This window comes from Triturus cristatus, chromosome 1_1 (assembly GCF_964204655.1).
Source record: "Triturus cristatus chromosome 1_1, aTriCri1.1, whole genome shotgun sequence".
NCBI lineage: Eukaryota > Metazoa > Chordata > Amphibia > Caudata > Salamandridae > Triturus > Triturus cristatus.
Genome location: NC_140579.1, coordinates 1099989807 through 1100006680, shown reverse-complemented (window position 1 = coordinate 1100006680; position 16874 = coordinate 1099989807). Strand labels below are relative to the sequence as shown.

General features: G+C 48.3%; 1 long non-coding RNA gene across 1 annotated transcript in view; it reads left to right on the top strand.

The window, feature by feature from the left end:
* The first annotated feature begins 8349 nt into the window (after positions 1–8349).
* The window catches only part of LOC146871619 (uncharacterized), a 169220-nt gene continuing 160695 nt past the window's right edge, over positions 8350–16874 (top strand). Inside the window, exon 1 of the long non-coding RNA XR_014981030.1 lies at positions 8350–8574. This is a non-coding gene — a long non-coding RNA (uncharacterized LOC146871619). The remainder of the gene's footprint in view (positions 8575–16874) is intronic.

The window sequence follows — 16874 nt, the reverse complement described above, 5'->3', positions numbered from 1 at the left end:
AACTGCCACACTATGTGAAGTAGTGGCATTGCTGGCATTGGTCACCAGGTAATTCTCACCTGGTATGTACTGTCCAGGGTCCACAAAGCCTGGTGTCACCATAGTGACACTGGCACATGTGTCCCTGTAGGCTTGAGCCACTTTTTCATTAATTAAAGGAGTCTGTCTGTACTTGCCCAGGTTACTGGGGCTCACAGTCAGGGACAAATCAATGTCCCCATCACAGATCAAGACTGCCTGTGTCAGGGTTCTGTCTAAGTCAGAATCTCCCTCAGTTCCCATAGTGATTCCCACTACACCCTTTGTCTGGGGACCAACACTGCTAACAGTAGTACTGGGAGCAGGTGCCTTAGGGGCAACAGTGTTGGGGGCTCCACCCTTTTTACAATCACTAGTCCAGTGAGTTGTATTCTTGCAAGAATTTCACCAGGGTTTCTTTTGACCTTCTTTCTTCTTCCCTTTAGGCTGGGACCCACCCTCTTTAGTACTAGTTTGGGGCCCTGTTGAAGACTTCTGGTCTTTAGATTTCTGATCTCCACCCTTTTGGTCAGTTTTCTTCTGATCACCCCCTTGGCCCTGGTTCTGGTTCGTTTGCTTAACCCTGGTTCTGACCCATTTGTCTGCCTTCTTTCCCAATTCTTGGGGAGAGGTCAGATCAGAGTCAACCAAGTGTTGATGCAGTTGCTGGTTTTGACAGTTATTTAAAATCTGTTCTCTCATCATCAAATTGTACAATCCTGTATAATCAGATACCTTACTTCCCAGCAACCAACCCTCCAAAGCCTTAGTGGCACATTCAATGTATTCAGACCAGTCCTGAGTCTGTGTCTTCTGGGTGTCTCTGAACATTAACCTGTACTGTTCAGTGGTTAAGCCTAACCCATCAACTAGGACACTCTTCAGGACTCTGTAGTTTCCAACATCCTCCTCCCTAACAGTGAGGAGTCTGTCTCTGCCTCTTCCTTCAAAGGAGAGCCAGAGGATTGCTGCCCACTGGTCTTCAGGAACCTGCTGCACTTTGCAGGCTCTCTCAAGAGCAGTCATCCATTTGTGGATGTCATCCCCACTTTTGTAGGGGGGCACAACCTTAGACAGGTTCCTATTATCAAAGACCCTATCTTTGTCCTTAGGGACAATGCTGCCACCAGTGGGTATAGACCCACTCTCTTTAGGTCGCCTAGCCTTACTCAGTTTCTCTTCCATCAGAGCTACTTCTAGCTCCTGTTTCCTGATTCTCAGCTGAGCTTCCTGCATTCTGGCCTCATGTTCCCTCCTCTGAGGGGTGGTCATCCTTCTCCTGGAGTGACCTTGAGAACCTCTAGAGGCATGAGAAGCATTAGATTCACCTGAGTGATTCCTTTGCCTCCCAAGCCCCTGGTTAAGTCCACTAGGGAGATCCAATGGGGTGATCCCATTGTCAGTCCCCAGTAGCCTTAAGTTAGCTGGGCCACGTATAACACTTGGCACTGGGCTAGTTCTCCCTTCATCCTCACTACCTTCTGTATCAGTACCCTTCTCACTTTCATCCTCTATAGTATGAATCTCATCTAAGGGGTGACTATTGGAAAGGGGTACCTCAGTAGCATTTGCAGAAGGGGGGCCTCCTGTTCCAGTCCCTAAGGGGCCTAACTGGGAGGCTTTCCTGAGAGCTTTCTGATCTTCATCAGCCTGTAAAAGCTCTCTGAGTTCAGCAGAAGTAGGATTCTTGGGCTGTTTAAGGCACTGATATTTGGAAACTGCCTGAGCTCATTTTGATTTAGGGTAGCAAAGATGGATGGTGCCCTCTGGGGTTCACTCTCAACAGAGATGGGTACATTGGACCCCTCTGCCCCAGCCATTGCTCTTAAGTGTGGGTGGATGTGTTGCAATCTACCTACACTTGGGTTTTCCTACTAAACCTATCTAGTAGTTGTAGTCAGGGTGTGCTACTCCCTTTGCTCTACAACAACTAAGTTCAGTAGAACTTAAGTATATCTATTCTTGTTTTATATGTACCTAAAGGTACCTGTATGATCTTTCAATTGGTAACAAAGAGATTACAGAGGTAAAACACAGCAAGCTCAAATCCAACCGCTGCTCACCAATGTGAGAAGTTGGCCTGGTATATGATGTTCACTAGTTAAAGTGACCACCTTGTACCATACCAAGCAACCCTTATGGTGTGATTGTAAGTCAACCTTTTCGGACTAGCTGCCCTAGTGGTAGCGTAGGCTAAGCAGTCTTTGAGGCTAAACTCGTGAAAGCGTGTTAAGCAGGCTGTTTTACCAAATGTAACCCCCCTTTATACCAATGAAAGGACACCACACAGATATATATTGAAAATATATATATATTTATTTCTCAAAGTATCCCCTAGACTCTTTATGAGCACAGGAGCACAAATCGTTAAACAAGAATACGTTAGAATACACAGAAGTTGCACTTTATGTGGATAGGCCCTGGTGGCCACTCGAACCATATACTAAAATAGTGGTATAAGTACCACAAACAGAAAAGGGGAAAGGCCTACGGCCTCTAGAATCGCTGGACCTACAAGGAGCTAACTTTAGTTAGTGACCAGGAGGTCCACGGGTTGCGTGTGCAGAGCAAATAGTCACACGCGGGCTCCCATAGGTTTTCAATGGGTGCGTAAAAGTTACAAAGTTACTGCAAAAAGGATCTTCCGGATGGACTATGAACTCAAGATTGGAAACACAGACACTAGAGATGATACTCTACACTTGGGCACCGGAGTGCCAGCTTTACCTCACCCACAGGAAGCGGGTGCATAGGTCTCGAAGTGCCTCGGGTTTCTTCTATATGTTCAATGGAGCCTAAAGACAAAGATGCTGCAGGCGGTCGGTCCGGAAGGGATGCGGTGGATCCAAGGGTGGATCGGAGTTGTAGAAGACCTGTAAGCAGAGGGGACAGTGTTCACAGTCACTAGCCAGTGACCAGCGTGTCACCAGGTGGGTACCAGGCGATGTCAAGTGCAAACAGGAGGAAAGGTGCTGCTTGTCTCTGCAGCCACGTGGTCCCTGAAGGTCGACGACGTCCAGGAGTCGGTTCACGAGCTGTCCCATGCAGGCTCTCGATGTCGGCGGTGTCGGCGACTTGGTCACAGCAAACAAGCCTTGGTAAAAGCAATTGTTGTGGGGAACGAAATAAGCTGATGGTTCTGACCAGCAAGGTCAGAGGGACTGCTCCTTTGGAGGGGAGCAAGGGCCAGTCTAGAACAACCAGACCAGTGGTGTAGTTCTTGAAGTTCGTCGCCAAGATGGCCACTAGCCAACGGGCCAGCAACCGGTTAGGCACGTCGAGTGGCAAAATGCAGAGGGGCCCCACGCAGATCGTGGAGATGCCGGAGGGCTCACCTTTGGTGCAGATGCTGCTCGGGTGTTGGGCTTCTCAGGACCCAAAGTACAACTTGGAGGGAGCCTCGGTTGTCGCGCTTGCAGCTGGTCGTGGTCTTTTCAAGATGGCTGGCTCCACGTGTCTCGGTGCCTCCACGGGTTCCTTCTTTTCAGGGACTGTGGATCGGGCGGTGAGAGGTCTGGAGGTCCAGGTCTTGTCAGTCTCTAGGCTCGGGATCCGGCGGGAGGCGGCAGCAAAGCAGACGTTGATTCGCTGGATGGTGCTTGCGTTAGCAAGGTGGTCACTCCCTGACCACAGGGGAGATTGGCTTCAGTCCTCTGTGCGGCAGAGCGTCAAAGTTCCCGTCTTCTTCTTGTAGTTAAGTTGATTCCAGGATGTCTAAAGTCTTAGGACACAGCTCCTACCTTTATTCGGATTCTAGGGGCCGGACTACCTGCTAGGTCCCTCCCTAAGGGTGGGACCAGGAAGGGGGGTGGTTACACCCCCAATCCTTTGTCCAGCTCGCCCCAGGTCCAGGGCTGGTGTGCCCCAGGACCGGTTTGAACTGGCATATGCACCGAGGCTCCTTGTGAGCCTCAGGCATGTCTGGTTTCTTTCAAGCCCTACCTGACCAATACACAAAATCCTGTCTGGGGTGGTGCACGCACCTCCCCTGGCAGGAAACCCTTTGTCCACACCTCCCAAGCTGGAAGGAGACTTGTGTCTGTGGTGGCAGCATCCATTTTGTGGAGCTGAGGCTATGTCTGATTTTACCCGGGTTTCAGGTACTGTACATGTCGTGTCCCTCTAGAAGGGTGGAATGCTAACCCCGTCGCCAGAATTGGCGAGGGGTTAGTATTCCAATTCGTATGACACCTTACTCGACATGTTTTGATAAAGCCAAACCAAAGATAGCATTTAACCGCGAGGTTCATAATGCACTTAAGAGTATATGGTATGACGATATCTGGAAACAGTAGAAGGAAGTGGTTCCGACCACTGCAGACAGGCTCAGCTCATGCCAGAGCACCATCTCACATGGAACCAAGCACTCCGCCTTCAGGATTGTTAAGGCCTGCCATAGGAGTGACTTATAGGTTAACATGTGTCCCATTTAAGGTTAGGTATAGGTATACTACACCTAAGTAAGAGGTGGTTACACCAACTTACCCCAGCTGAGTGATCAGCCAGTTGTGTCAAATTTGTTAGGCCAAGCCTGGGGTGGCATAATACATGCTTCAGCCCCTGGTAGGCCTTAGATACACCAATGCCCTGGGTACCTAGTGTACACTGGTACAAGGGGCTCACAGGGTGATCTAGTTCTAATTGGTTATGCACCTAGAGTGCAAAGTGTTAATTTAGTAGAGAGAACAGCAGGCTGGGGGTCTGATTAGCAGGCCCACAGCCTCAATATGTCAAAAACCAGTGAAGCAAAAAGCAAAAATTTGGGGTGACCATAGGATAGCAGACCCTACTCTCCTACAGCGCCATTGTGTTTTCCTGCACCTCTGAATGTGTTTTTATGCATCATGTGTAATGTGGTTCTACCCCTACAGGTATTGTGATACTTAGGTGGTTATTCTCCCTAGTACAGGTGGTGCTAGTGAGGTCCTGGTTCCCTGCGTGACATGTATCTAAGGTGGTTAGGGTTGCGTAGGTGGTACTTACCCGTTACCAGTAGTTACTGGTTGTGTGCTACATGTGTTATTTTGTGCTACAGTAATTTTAAATCCTATGTTCTAAGTGCTAAGTTCTAAAAGTGCTAATTCCTGACAGTGGTCCATGTGGCCCTGTCCCCTGTACATATAATCCCTTGTAAATTCTGCCCGTGCCTGTTGGCACATTGTAAATTGTGTGAATATTATCTAATGTGTTTGGTATAATACAAAGGCTATTTTTATATAATACCTTGTGTGGAATTTCCTTTGTGGTGGGCCTTGGGTATTGTTGCTGGGTGCGCGCGCAAACGCTTTACACATTGCCTCCGTGATAAGCCTGACCGCTCGTACCAAGCTACCAAGGGGGTGAGCAGGGGTTATCTTTGGCGTGTAACTCCCCAGCCCTGACTAGAGTGGTGGTTTCTGCCTGACTTTGGCACAAGCCCCAGCCAACCAGAAATCGCCATTTCTAACAGACGCCTTACACGCTGTGATACGGAGCACACTGACACTGAGGAGCGACGCTGTACACTCTGTGATACGGAGCCCACTGACACTGAGGAGTGAAGTCTTACACTCTGTGATACTGAGCCCACTGACACTGAGGAGCGACGCCTTGCACTCTGTGGTACGGAGCCCACTGACACTGAGGAGCGACGCCGTACACTCTGTGATACGGAGCCCACTGACACTGAGGAGCAACGCCTTACACTCTGTGATACGAAACCCACTGACTCTGAGGAGCGACGCCGTACAATCTGTGATACGGAACCCACTGACACTGAGGAGCGACGCCGTACACTCTGTGATACAGAGCCCACTGACACTGAGGAGCGACGCCGTACACTCTGTGATATGGAGCCCACTGTCATTCTCATACTGAGGAGCGACGCCATACACTCTGTGATACGGAGCCCACTGACACTTAGGAGTGTCGCCGTACACTCTGTGATACGGAGTCCACTGACACTGAGGAGCGACGCCTTACACGCTGTGATACGGATCCCTCTGACACTGAGGAGCGATGCCTTACACTCTGTGATACGGAGCCAGCTGACACTGAGGAGCAACGCCTTACACTCTGTGATACTGAGCCCACTGACACTGAGGAGTGACGCCTTACACTCTGTGATACTGAGCCCACTGACACTGAGGAGCGACGCCTTACACGCTGTGATACGGATCCCTCTGACACTGAGGAGCGATGCCTTACACTCTGTGATACGGAGCCAGCTGACACTGAGGAGCAACGCCTTACACTCTGTGATACTGAGCCCACTGACACTGAGGAGTGACGCCTTACACTCTGTGATACTGAGCCCACTGACACTGAGGAGCGACGCCTTACACTCTGTGATACGGAGCCCACTGACACTGAGGAGCGACGCCGTACACTCTGTGATACGGAGCCCACTGACACTGAGGAGCGACGTCTAACACTCTGTGATACGGAGCCCACTGACACTGAGGAGTGACGCCATACACACTGTGATACTGAGCCCACTGACACTGAGGAGCGACGCCTTACAAGCTGTGATACGGAGCCCACTGACACTGAGGAGCGACACCTTACACTCTGTGATACAGAGCCCACTGACACTGAGGAGTAACACCTTAAACGCTGTGTTATGGAGCCCACTGACATTGAGGAGCGATGCCTTACACTCTGTGATACTTAGCCCAGTGACACTGAGGAGTGACACCTTACACACTGTGATACGGAGCCCACTGACACTGAGGAGTGACACCTTACACTCTGTGATATGGAACCCACTGACACTGAGGAGTGACGCTGTACACTCTGTGATACGGAGCCCACTGACACTGAGGAGCGACACCTTACACGCTGCGATACAGAGCCCACTGACACTGAGGAGCAATGCCTTACACTCTGTGATACGGAGCCCACTGACACTGAGGAGCGACGCCTTATACTCTGTGATACGGAGCCCACTGACACTGAGGAGCGACGCCTTACACTCTGTGATACGGAGCCCACTGACACTGAGGAGCGATGCCACACACTCTGTGATACGGAGCCTACTGTCATTCTGACACTGAGGAGCGATGCCATACACTCTGTGATACGGAGCCCACTGACACTGAGGAGCGACACCATACACTCTGTGATACGGAGCCCACTGTCATTCTCACACTGAGGAGCGACGCCATACACTCTGTAATATGGAGCCCACTGACAGTGAGGAGCGACGTCTTACACTCTGTGCTACAGAGCCCACTGAGGAGCGATACCTTAAACTCTGTGATACGGAGCCCACTGACACTGAGGAGCGACGCCTTAGAAGCTGTGATACTGAGCCCACTAATACTGAGGAGCGACGCCTTACATTCTGTGATATGGAGCCCACTGACACTGAGTAACGATGGATTGCACTCTGTGATACGTAGCCCAGTGACACTGAGGAGCGATGCTTAACACTCTGTGATACGTAGCCCACTGACACTGAGGAGCGACGCCGTGCACTCTGTGAGACGGAGCCCACTGTCATTCTGACACTGAGGAGTGACGCCGTACACTCTGTGATACTGAGCCCACTGACACTGAGTAGCAACGCCTTACACTCTATGATACGGAGCCCACTGACACTGAGGTGCGACGCCTTACTGTTATATCCTGCTAATGCTAATGCAATGCCATTGTACCACCAGTGGAATGTTAGTGTGATGATGCTGTCAGAATGTTGGGAATCTGCAGTGAGTAATGACAGTTGCATGGGCTGAGCTGCCTGCTGGCTGCTCCTGGTGGGGTCTTAATCTGGTCTACTTATGGTCTCCCTGTGATCTTGTACCATCTTCTAATAAACCTCTAAATTATCTCAACTGAGTGGACTTGATCACTAAAGAATTTTGGCGACTGCCAGCCCTGCTCCTGTTTCTGCCCATTCCATCTATTGGCTCTTTGGTGTTTTCGCCGGTTCTCTTTGCCTCCTGCTTGTGTGGAGACTTATACAGTGAGCAAAGTGTATTTTCAATTTTGTTTTTATCAGTGGTTTTTTTCCCTACTACGAGGCCAGTGATAAATAACAGTTGTGTTTTCATTTAAAATTCAATCGGCTCGCACACTCTACCTTGTCCTCTGTGCCGCATGGATCCGCTCCAAAGCCTTTCATGACGTCTTCGTTTCTCTGACCAGAGGATTTCAAAACTGCCTTTGGACGTTTTGAAGTATGAGCACGCCGTGAGCCACTCGGCCGGCGTCTCCTGTACGTGCCGCCATCTTGGAATTGGCGTGAGCAGGCATTCAAGCTGCCTTTTATGCACCATGATCAGTATTTTCTTCCGGGATTTTGCCACCCATTGTCAATAAAGCTTTGCTGGTTTTCAAAGTCGAGTTGTCTTCCGCGTGGCAGCGTTATTTGACAAGCCTCTCGTCACGAAGGTAAATGGGGAGACAGCACCGAACTAATTGTTCTGCAAAATACCATAACAAGAAGTAAAGGGTCAGCTGCGTTTTTATGGTCTCAAATACAGGAAGCAACGAGAATTCCTTTTCAACCTGAAGCAACGGGAATTTTGAGCACAATGATTTCTTGCCTCCAGCATGTCACCGGTTTACATACAGGTACTGCCAGGTGGTGAATCGTCTACGAGGTTTTTCCACCTTCGTTTCTTCATGGTCGCATGGAATTCACACGCTTTGCCAATTAATTATTTATAGTATCTTTTAGGTGAACATTCTTGAAGCGTTCTGCACACCATTGTGAGGATTATTCGGATCGACGATGTGTAAACATCATTTCAGTGTTTTATTTTCTTCCTGGTGACTCAAAACATCTTTGTTGTTGCTTTGTTGCTTCATCGAGTGCAGTTTAGGAATGTATAATATTGTCTGTTAATATCTTGTTTTCACGTAGAGATAATTTTCTTCACTCACTTCTTTGACTGTTGCTGCCATCTAGTGACTAAGGCTCACTTTACCAGTTTAAGTGTCTATTATTCACATCACAAACTTGAAGCTCCTTGGCAAATATCTCAAGGTTATATTTTTTTATTGCTTTGTGTGTTTCATGTTTATTTTACTCACAGGTTTGCATGTCATCATGGGTTCCTACCCATTGGTTCGGGTTCTTGCCCACATTTAAGTTTTGGGTTTCTATCCATGTATACGGGTTTTTACCCGAAATGGTAACATTTGCTCTGCGTCTCATGTTAGTCCTGTGTGTAAATCGCCCTGCGCCTCACGTTTGATTTGTGTGTAATCCACCCAGCGTCTCATGTCTTTTGTTATGCATAAGTCGCCCTGCGCTTCATTTGTTTTTCTGTGTGTAAGTCTCTTGTTCATATACAAGGGTGTCAGTCCCTTTTGTATTTATATTTGTGTTTTTGGGTTTCAGTCTCATCTCTACGGTGCACAACATTTTTACCTCCATACGGGGTGTCACATGGGTCTCTTTCCCTTCTGTTCAGTGCACATGAAATTACCTACAGGGTATTATTTTTGCACAATATATCATGGGTTCCTACGAATTATTTTGGGTTACTACCCACTTTTAGGTCATGGGTTCCTACCCATGTGTTTGGATTTTTACCCTAACGTTTATTTTTTTTTTTCTTTCAGTTTTACACATGATGAGGTACTCACATTTTTTTTGTTAATGGTATTGTCTATGCAAGACATGAATACCTAATTGTGCGGTGCTCTCACTTTTGTTCAAATGGGTATTAGTCCCATTTAAGTGGTTTCTGTCTTCACCTTTTCAACCTCTGCACACGTGTTTCTGGTCCTATGTTATCTCTTGGGTACAAGTCCCATATGTTTGTAGTGGGTGTTAGTCCCACCTACCTTGTTCATATGGGTTTAAGTCCCATGTGTTTGTAGTGGAGGTCAGACCCATCTACTTAGTTTTAATGGATATTTTATGTTTTTCTAGGTTTCTTGTGATGTACTTTCCACAGAATCTAAAAAGGTCTGTTATTGCTGTTTCTACGGCCTGTCTCAACGCTGCCTATGTTGTACAGATGTTCCTACGATACAACTAATGTCTACAGAGGCTCTAGTCAACACTAGTTTTGGGGATACCCTCTTACCAACGTTCATTTATTTGGTCCATTTTGTCCTCTCATACTACAGGTATAGAGACCCTACACTCGTCATGCACAAAAGTCATTTTGTCTGCTGTGGATGACGGAGAGTTCTGGATTTAGCACAGAGTCTCAGGACAAGCTACTGTTGTAAGAGTTACCCCTTTATTTTGGTTGGCTGTCTGTTGTTGAGTAGCAGCGCTAGTTATGGGCGTTACTACTGCAGTACTACGATGGGCAACGTCAGGTGAGATTTATCATTGTTTTTAACTTTGAATTTTGGTCATTTTTTGGACTTTATGTTTGCAGTGTCAACCACCGCTTTCAAATTTGAAGGTGTAGGGACACATCACTAATTACTTTTCTCCACCTGGTGTGCAATTGCCATTTTTTGGGTTTTTCAGGTTACTATTTGTAGGAGAGTAGGGTCTGCTATCCTATGGTCACCCCAAATTTTTGCTTTTTGCTTCACTGGTTTTTGACATATTGAGGCTGTGGGCCTGCTAATCATACCCCCAGCCTGCTGTTCTCTCTGCTAAATTGACACTATGCACTTTAGGTGCATAACCCATTGGAAATGGATCACCCTGTGAGCCCCTGTACCAGTGTACACTAGGTACCCAGGGCATTGGTGTATCTAAGGCCTACCAGGGGCTGAAGCATGTATTGTGCCACCCCTGGCCTGGCCTAACAATTTGACGCAACTGGCTGATCACTCAGCTGGGGTAAGTTGGTGTATCCACCTCTTACTTAGGTGTAGTATACCTATACCTAACCTTAAATGGGACACATGTTAACCTATAAGTCACTCTTATGGCAGGCCTTAACAATCCTGAAGGCAGAGTGCTTGGTTGCATGTGAGATGGTGCTCTGGCATGAGCTGAGCCTGTCTGCAGTGGTCGGAACAACTTCCTTCTACTGTTTCCAGATATCGCCATACCATGTACTCTTAAGTGCATTATGAACCTCGCGGTTAAATGCTATCTTTGGTTTGGCTTTATCAAAACATGTCGAGTAAGGTGTCATATGAATTGGAATACTAACCTTCCAGCTTGGGAGATGTGGACAAAGGGTTTCCTGCCAGGGGAGGTGAGAGCACCACCCCAGACAGGATTTTGTGTATTGGTCAGGTAGGGCTTGAAAGGAAACAGACATGCCTGAGGCTCACAAGGAGCCTCGGTGCATATGCCAGTTCAAACCGGTCCTGGGGCACACCAGCCCCAGACCTGGGGCGAGCTGGACAAAGGATTGGGGGTGTAACCACCCCACCACCCCCTTCCTGGTCCCACCCTTAGGGAGGGACCTAGCAGGTAGTCCGGCCCCTAGAATCCGCTTAAAGGTAGGAGCTGCGTCCTAAGACTTCAGACATCCTGGGATCAACTTGAAACTAAGAAGAAGACGGGAACTTCGACGTTCTGCTGCACAGAAGACTGAAGGAAATCTCCCCTATGGTCAGGGAGTGTCTGTGAGAAGTTGGCCTGGTATATGATGCTCACTAGTTAAAGTGATCACCTTGTACCATGCCAAGCAACCCTAATGGTGTGGTTGTAAGTCAACCTTTTCGGACTAGCTGCCCTAGTGGTAGCGTAGGCTAAGCAGTCTTTGAGGCTAAACTCGTGAAGCGTGTTAAGCCAGCTGTTTTACCAAATGCAACCCCCTTTTATACCAATGAAAGGACACCACACAGATATATATTCAAAATATATATGTATTTATTTCTCAAAGTAACCCCTAGTCTCTTTATGAGCACAGGAGCACAAATCGTCAAACAAGATTACAGTAGAATACACAGAAGTTGCACTTTATATGGATAGGCCCTGGTGGCCGCTCGAACCATATACTAAAATAGTGGTATAAGTACCACGAACAGAAAAGGGAAAAGGCCTAGGGCCTCTAGAATCGCTGGGCCTACAAGGAGCTAATTTCAGTTAGTGACCAGGAGGTCCACGGGTGGCGTGTGCAGAGCAAATAGTCACACGTGTGCTCCCATAGGTTTCAATGGGTGCGTAAAAAGTACAAAGTTACTGCTAAAAGGATCTTCCGGATGGACTAGGAACTCAAGATTTGGAACACAGGCACTAGAGATGTAATACTACACTTGGGCACAGGAGTGCCAGCTTTACCTCACCCACAGGAAGCGGGTGCATAGGCCTCGAAGTGCGTCGGGTTTCTTCTATCTGTTCCGTGGGGCCTGTGGACAAAGATGCTGCAGGCGGTCGGTCCGGGAGAGATGCGGTGGATCCAAGAGTGGATCGGAGATGTTGAAGACCTGCAAGCAGAGGGGACAGTGTTCACAGTCACTAGCCAGTGACCAGCGTGGCACCAGGTGGGTACCAGGCAATGTCGGGTGCAAACAGGAAGAAAGGTGTAGCTTGTCTCTGCAGCCACGTGGTCCCTGGAGGTCGACGACGTCCAGGAGTCAGTTCAGAAGCTGTCCCACGCAGTCTCTCGCTGTCGGCGGTGTCGGCGACTTGATCGAAGCAAACAAGCCTTGGCAAAAGCAGTTGTTGTGGAGAACAAGATAAGCTGATGTTTCTGACCAGCAAGGTCAGAGGGACTGCTCCTTTGGAGGGGAGCAAGGGCCAGTCTGGAGCAACCAGACCAGTGGTGTATTTCTTGAAGTTCGTCGCCAAGATGGCCACTAGCCAGCGGGCCAGCAACCGGTTAGGCGCGTCGAGTGGCAAAATGCAGAAGGGCCCCACGCAGATCGTGGAGATGCTGGAGGGCTCACCTTTGGTGCAGATGCTGCTCGAGGGTTGGGCTTCTCAGATCCCAAAGCACAACTTGGAGGGAGTCTCGGTTTTTGCGCTTGCAGCTTGTCGTCGTCGTTCCAAGATGGCTGGCTCCACGTGTCTCGGTGCCTCCACGGGTCTCCTCTTTTCAGGGACTGTGGATCGGGCGGTGAGAGGTCTGGAGGTCCAGGTCTTGTCAGTCTCTGGGCTTGGGCTCCGGCGGGAGGCGGCGGCAAAGCAGACGTTGATTTGCTGGATGGTGCTTGCGTTAGCAAGGTGGTCACTCCCTGACCACAGGGGAGATTTCCTTCAGTCTTCTGTGCAGCATAATGTCGAAGTTCCCGTCTTCTTCTTAGTTTCAAGTTGATTCCAGGATGTCTGAAGTCTTAGGACACAGCTCCTACCTTTAAGCGGATTCTAGGGGCCGGACTACCTGCTAGGTCCCTCCCTATGGGTGGGACCAGGAAGGGGGGTGGTTACACCCCCAATCCTTTGTCCAGCTCGCCCCAGGCCCGGGACTGGTGTGCCCCAGGACCGGTTTGAACTGGCATATGCACCGAGGCTCCTTGTGAGCCACAGGCATGTCTGGTTTCTTTCAAGCCCTACCTGACCAATACACAAAATCCTGTCTGGGGTGGTGCATGCACCTCCCTTGGCAGGAAACCCTTTGTCCACACCTCCCAAGCTGGAAGGACTCCCAGCAGCAGGAGGGCAGACTTGTGTCGGTGGTGGCAGCATCCATTTTGTGAAGCTGAGGCTATGTCTGATTTTACCCGGGTTTCAGGTACTGTACATGTCGTGTCCCTCTAGAAGGTTGGAATGCTAACCCCGTCGCCAGAATTGGCGAGGGGTTAGTATTCCAATTCGTATGACACCTTACTCGACATGTTTTGATAAAGCCAAACCAAAGATAGCATTTAACCGCGAGGTTCATAATGCACTTAAGAGTATATGGCATGACGATATCTGGAAACAGTAGAAGGAAGTTGTTCCGACCACTGCAGACAGGCTCAGCTCATGCCAGAGCACCATCTCACATGGAACCAAGCACTCTGCCTTCAGGATTGTTAAGGCCTGCCATAGGAGTGACTTATAGGTTAACATGTGTCCCATTTAAGGTTAGGTATAGGTATACTACACCTAAGTAAGAGGTGATTACACCAACTTACCCCAGCTGAGTGATCAGCCAGTTGTGTCAAATTGTTAGGCCAAGCCTGGGGTGGCATAATACATGCTTCAGCCCCTGGCAGGCCTTGGGTACACCAATGCCCTGGGTACCTAGTGTACACTGGTACAGGGGCTGACAGGGTGATCCACTTCCAATTGGTTATGCACCTAGGGTGCATAGTGTAAATTTAGTAGAGAGAACAGCAGGCTGGGGGTCTGATTGGCAGGCCCACAGCCTCAATATGTCAAAAACCAGTGAAGCAAAAAGCAAAAATTTGGGGTGACCATAGGATAGCAGACCCTACTCTCCTACACAACCCCCCCCCAAACGCTGGGACATTAAACTAGCCTTGACCAGTCTCGTCTTCATGTCCTAAGTGGAAGTACCTGGAGAGACCATCTGCATTCCCATGGTCAGTACCTGGCCGGTGCTCCACTGTAAAGTCCATCCCCTGGAGGGAAATGGACCACCTAAGCAGTTTGGGGTTTTCACCCTTCATCTGATTTAGCCATAAGAGGGGCTTATGGTCGGTCTGAATCTTGAAGTGAGTGCCAAACAAGTATGGCCTCAGCTTCTTCAGGGCCCACACCACAGCAAAGGCCTCCCTCTCAATAGCTGACCAGTTCTTCTTTCTGGGGGTCAACCTTCTGCTAATAAAAGCAATGGGTTGGTCTTGACCATCTATATTAAGTTGTGACAGCACAGCTCCCACTCCCAACTCAGAAGCATCTGTTTGGACAATAAACTCTTTGGAGTAGTTCAAAACAACTTTATTTCGATTCATAACGAATCATAAAAAGCACGTAGACATAAAATACATAATTAAGGGGTACAGTTACATCGGGTAGCAGTCACTATAAAAATAGAGCAATTAAAATATTTACAAGATTTTTTAAAAAATGCGGAAATTTATCGATAATTACATCGGGTGTTGTCAAAACTGTTAAGTTATCTATTTCCAGAACGTTTTTTAAGGCGAAAGGCAGCTACCAGAAAGTTAGCAACACTAAACATAGTTAGTGGTGAATCTAACTTTTTTAAATAAAATAGTGCAGGCTTGATTTGCACGAACCCCTTGTCCTTGAGCAATGGAACAATATACTTTTTCCTGGGCAGATCGTATATACCACAGAAGAACAAAAAATGAGCAGTGTCCTGCAGAGAAAAGCCATCACATTTACAGGCCGCTAAGTCCTCTGGCTTGGCCCATACCTTCGAGTCATTTAACAGAAAGTGAATCTGGTTAAGTCTTAGTTTGGTTAATAACCAGCGATGTAATGGAATCGACACTACTGTTAAATACGGTTCAATGGCCGGTGTAGTTTTGGAAATATAATGCTCCCTCACAGTAAGTTTCGCAAGCTCACAGCTCTCCCGCTCCATTTCTCTCGCTTGGGAAAAAGTCACTTTGAACCATTCCAGGTCATTCTTAACGATGCAGTCTGGTTTATGAAAGAGATCTGGGCGGCCCAGGGAAGTTAATGTTTTTTTAATATATGCTAGCCACGGGATATTTTTCATATTGTCCAGAAGTAGGCAGTCTCTCATAATTGTGTGGTTCAGAGTTAAATTGGAATTCAGCCATGTTTTTAACCACATCAAGATAGGGGATTGTTTGATGGTGTCACTAATGTACCCCTGGCCTAGTTCCATATGGACAGAAAAGGTGGCTGTGGATTGAGGTAATCCTAAAAGCATACGTAAAAATCTGTTTTCTTCCGTCTGTATTGGTTCTATATTGTTGGAATAACCCCAAATGGAAGCCCCGTACCTTACTACTGAGATTGATTTTGCTCTGTAGAGTGCCAGCATCGCTTCCGTTGGCTTTCCACCCAGACGTTTTGAGAAGCCGACAATGGCGGCTGCTGTTCTTTTCATGGCGTTAGTTTTAACGGATATTTGAGGTGTCCATGTGCCCTTTTCGTCATATACTACCCCCAGGTAGGTGAAAGTTCTCACATAAGAAATAGAAGTATTAGCACAGTAGAAGGTCTTCAAGTCCTTATTTTTTCTGCCGCCTACAGCCATAACATGGGACTTGTCTGTGTTGATTTTTAAGTCAAGGGAGGTCATAAAGACATCGAAGGATGTCAGTAGTCTTTGTAGCCCAAGAGGAGTACGTGCCACGAGTACCGCGTCGTCCGCGTAAAGGAGGACCGGGGTGGTCAGTCCGCCAAAACGCGGGACGTCGAGTGTTGCCAGCTCCAGTGTGGATTCGAGGTGGTTGATATAGAGTGTAAATAGCATTGGGGCGAGAATACACCCCTGTCGCACTCCTCTGGTAGACTTGAATCCAGCTGTACAGACTCCTTCCGGCGTCATCCTAATGGACGCCTCTAGGTCCCGATGAGCCTCAGCCAGAAAATGAACCAAGGTAGGGTCCATCCCCAGTTCCAGGAGGATGTCCCACAGCCTGGACCTATTCACTAGGTCGAAGGCAGTGGACAAGTCCATGAACCCCAAGTAGATTGATCCACTAGATGCCACTGTGTATTTGCCTAGGATCAGATGTAAATTGAGACACTGGTCCTCCGTCCCTCTCCCCTTACGAAACCCGTATTGGGCATTTGATAAGATGTTATTGCTGGCAGCCCACTCGTCAATCCTTGCCAGTATCACTTTCCCCAAGATTTTGAAAGACGAGTCGATTAGTGAGATGGGGCGGTAGCACCTCGGGTCTCCCCTCTGGCCTTTCTTGAAGATTGGAATGATGGTGGCATGTGACCAGGAGACAGGCAAGCTATGTTTCATGGCGGCATTGAAGACGTTGGTCAAGATGTTAGCCCAGAAAGAGACATTTGCCTTGAACATATCTGCTGGGACGCCATCTGGGCCTGGCGCTTTCTTCCCTACTGTGTTGGTTATGGCTTTTTCAACTTCTTCCGTATTAAAGGAGAGTGCTGGCTTAGGGGAGTTACAATTGAGGATAGTAGGTGTTTC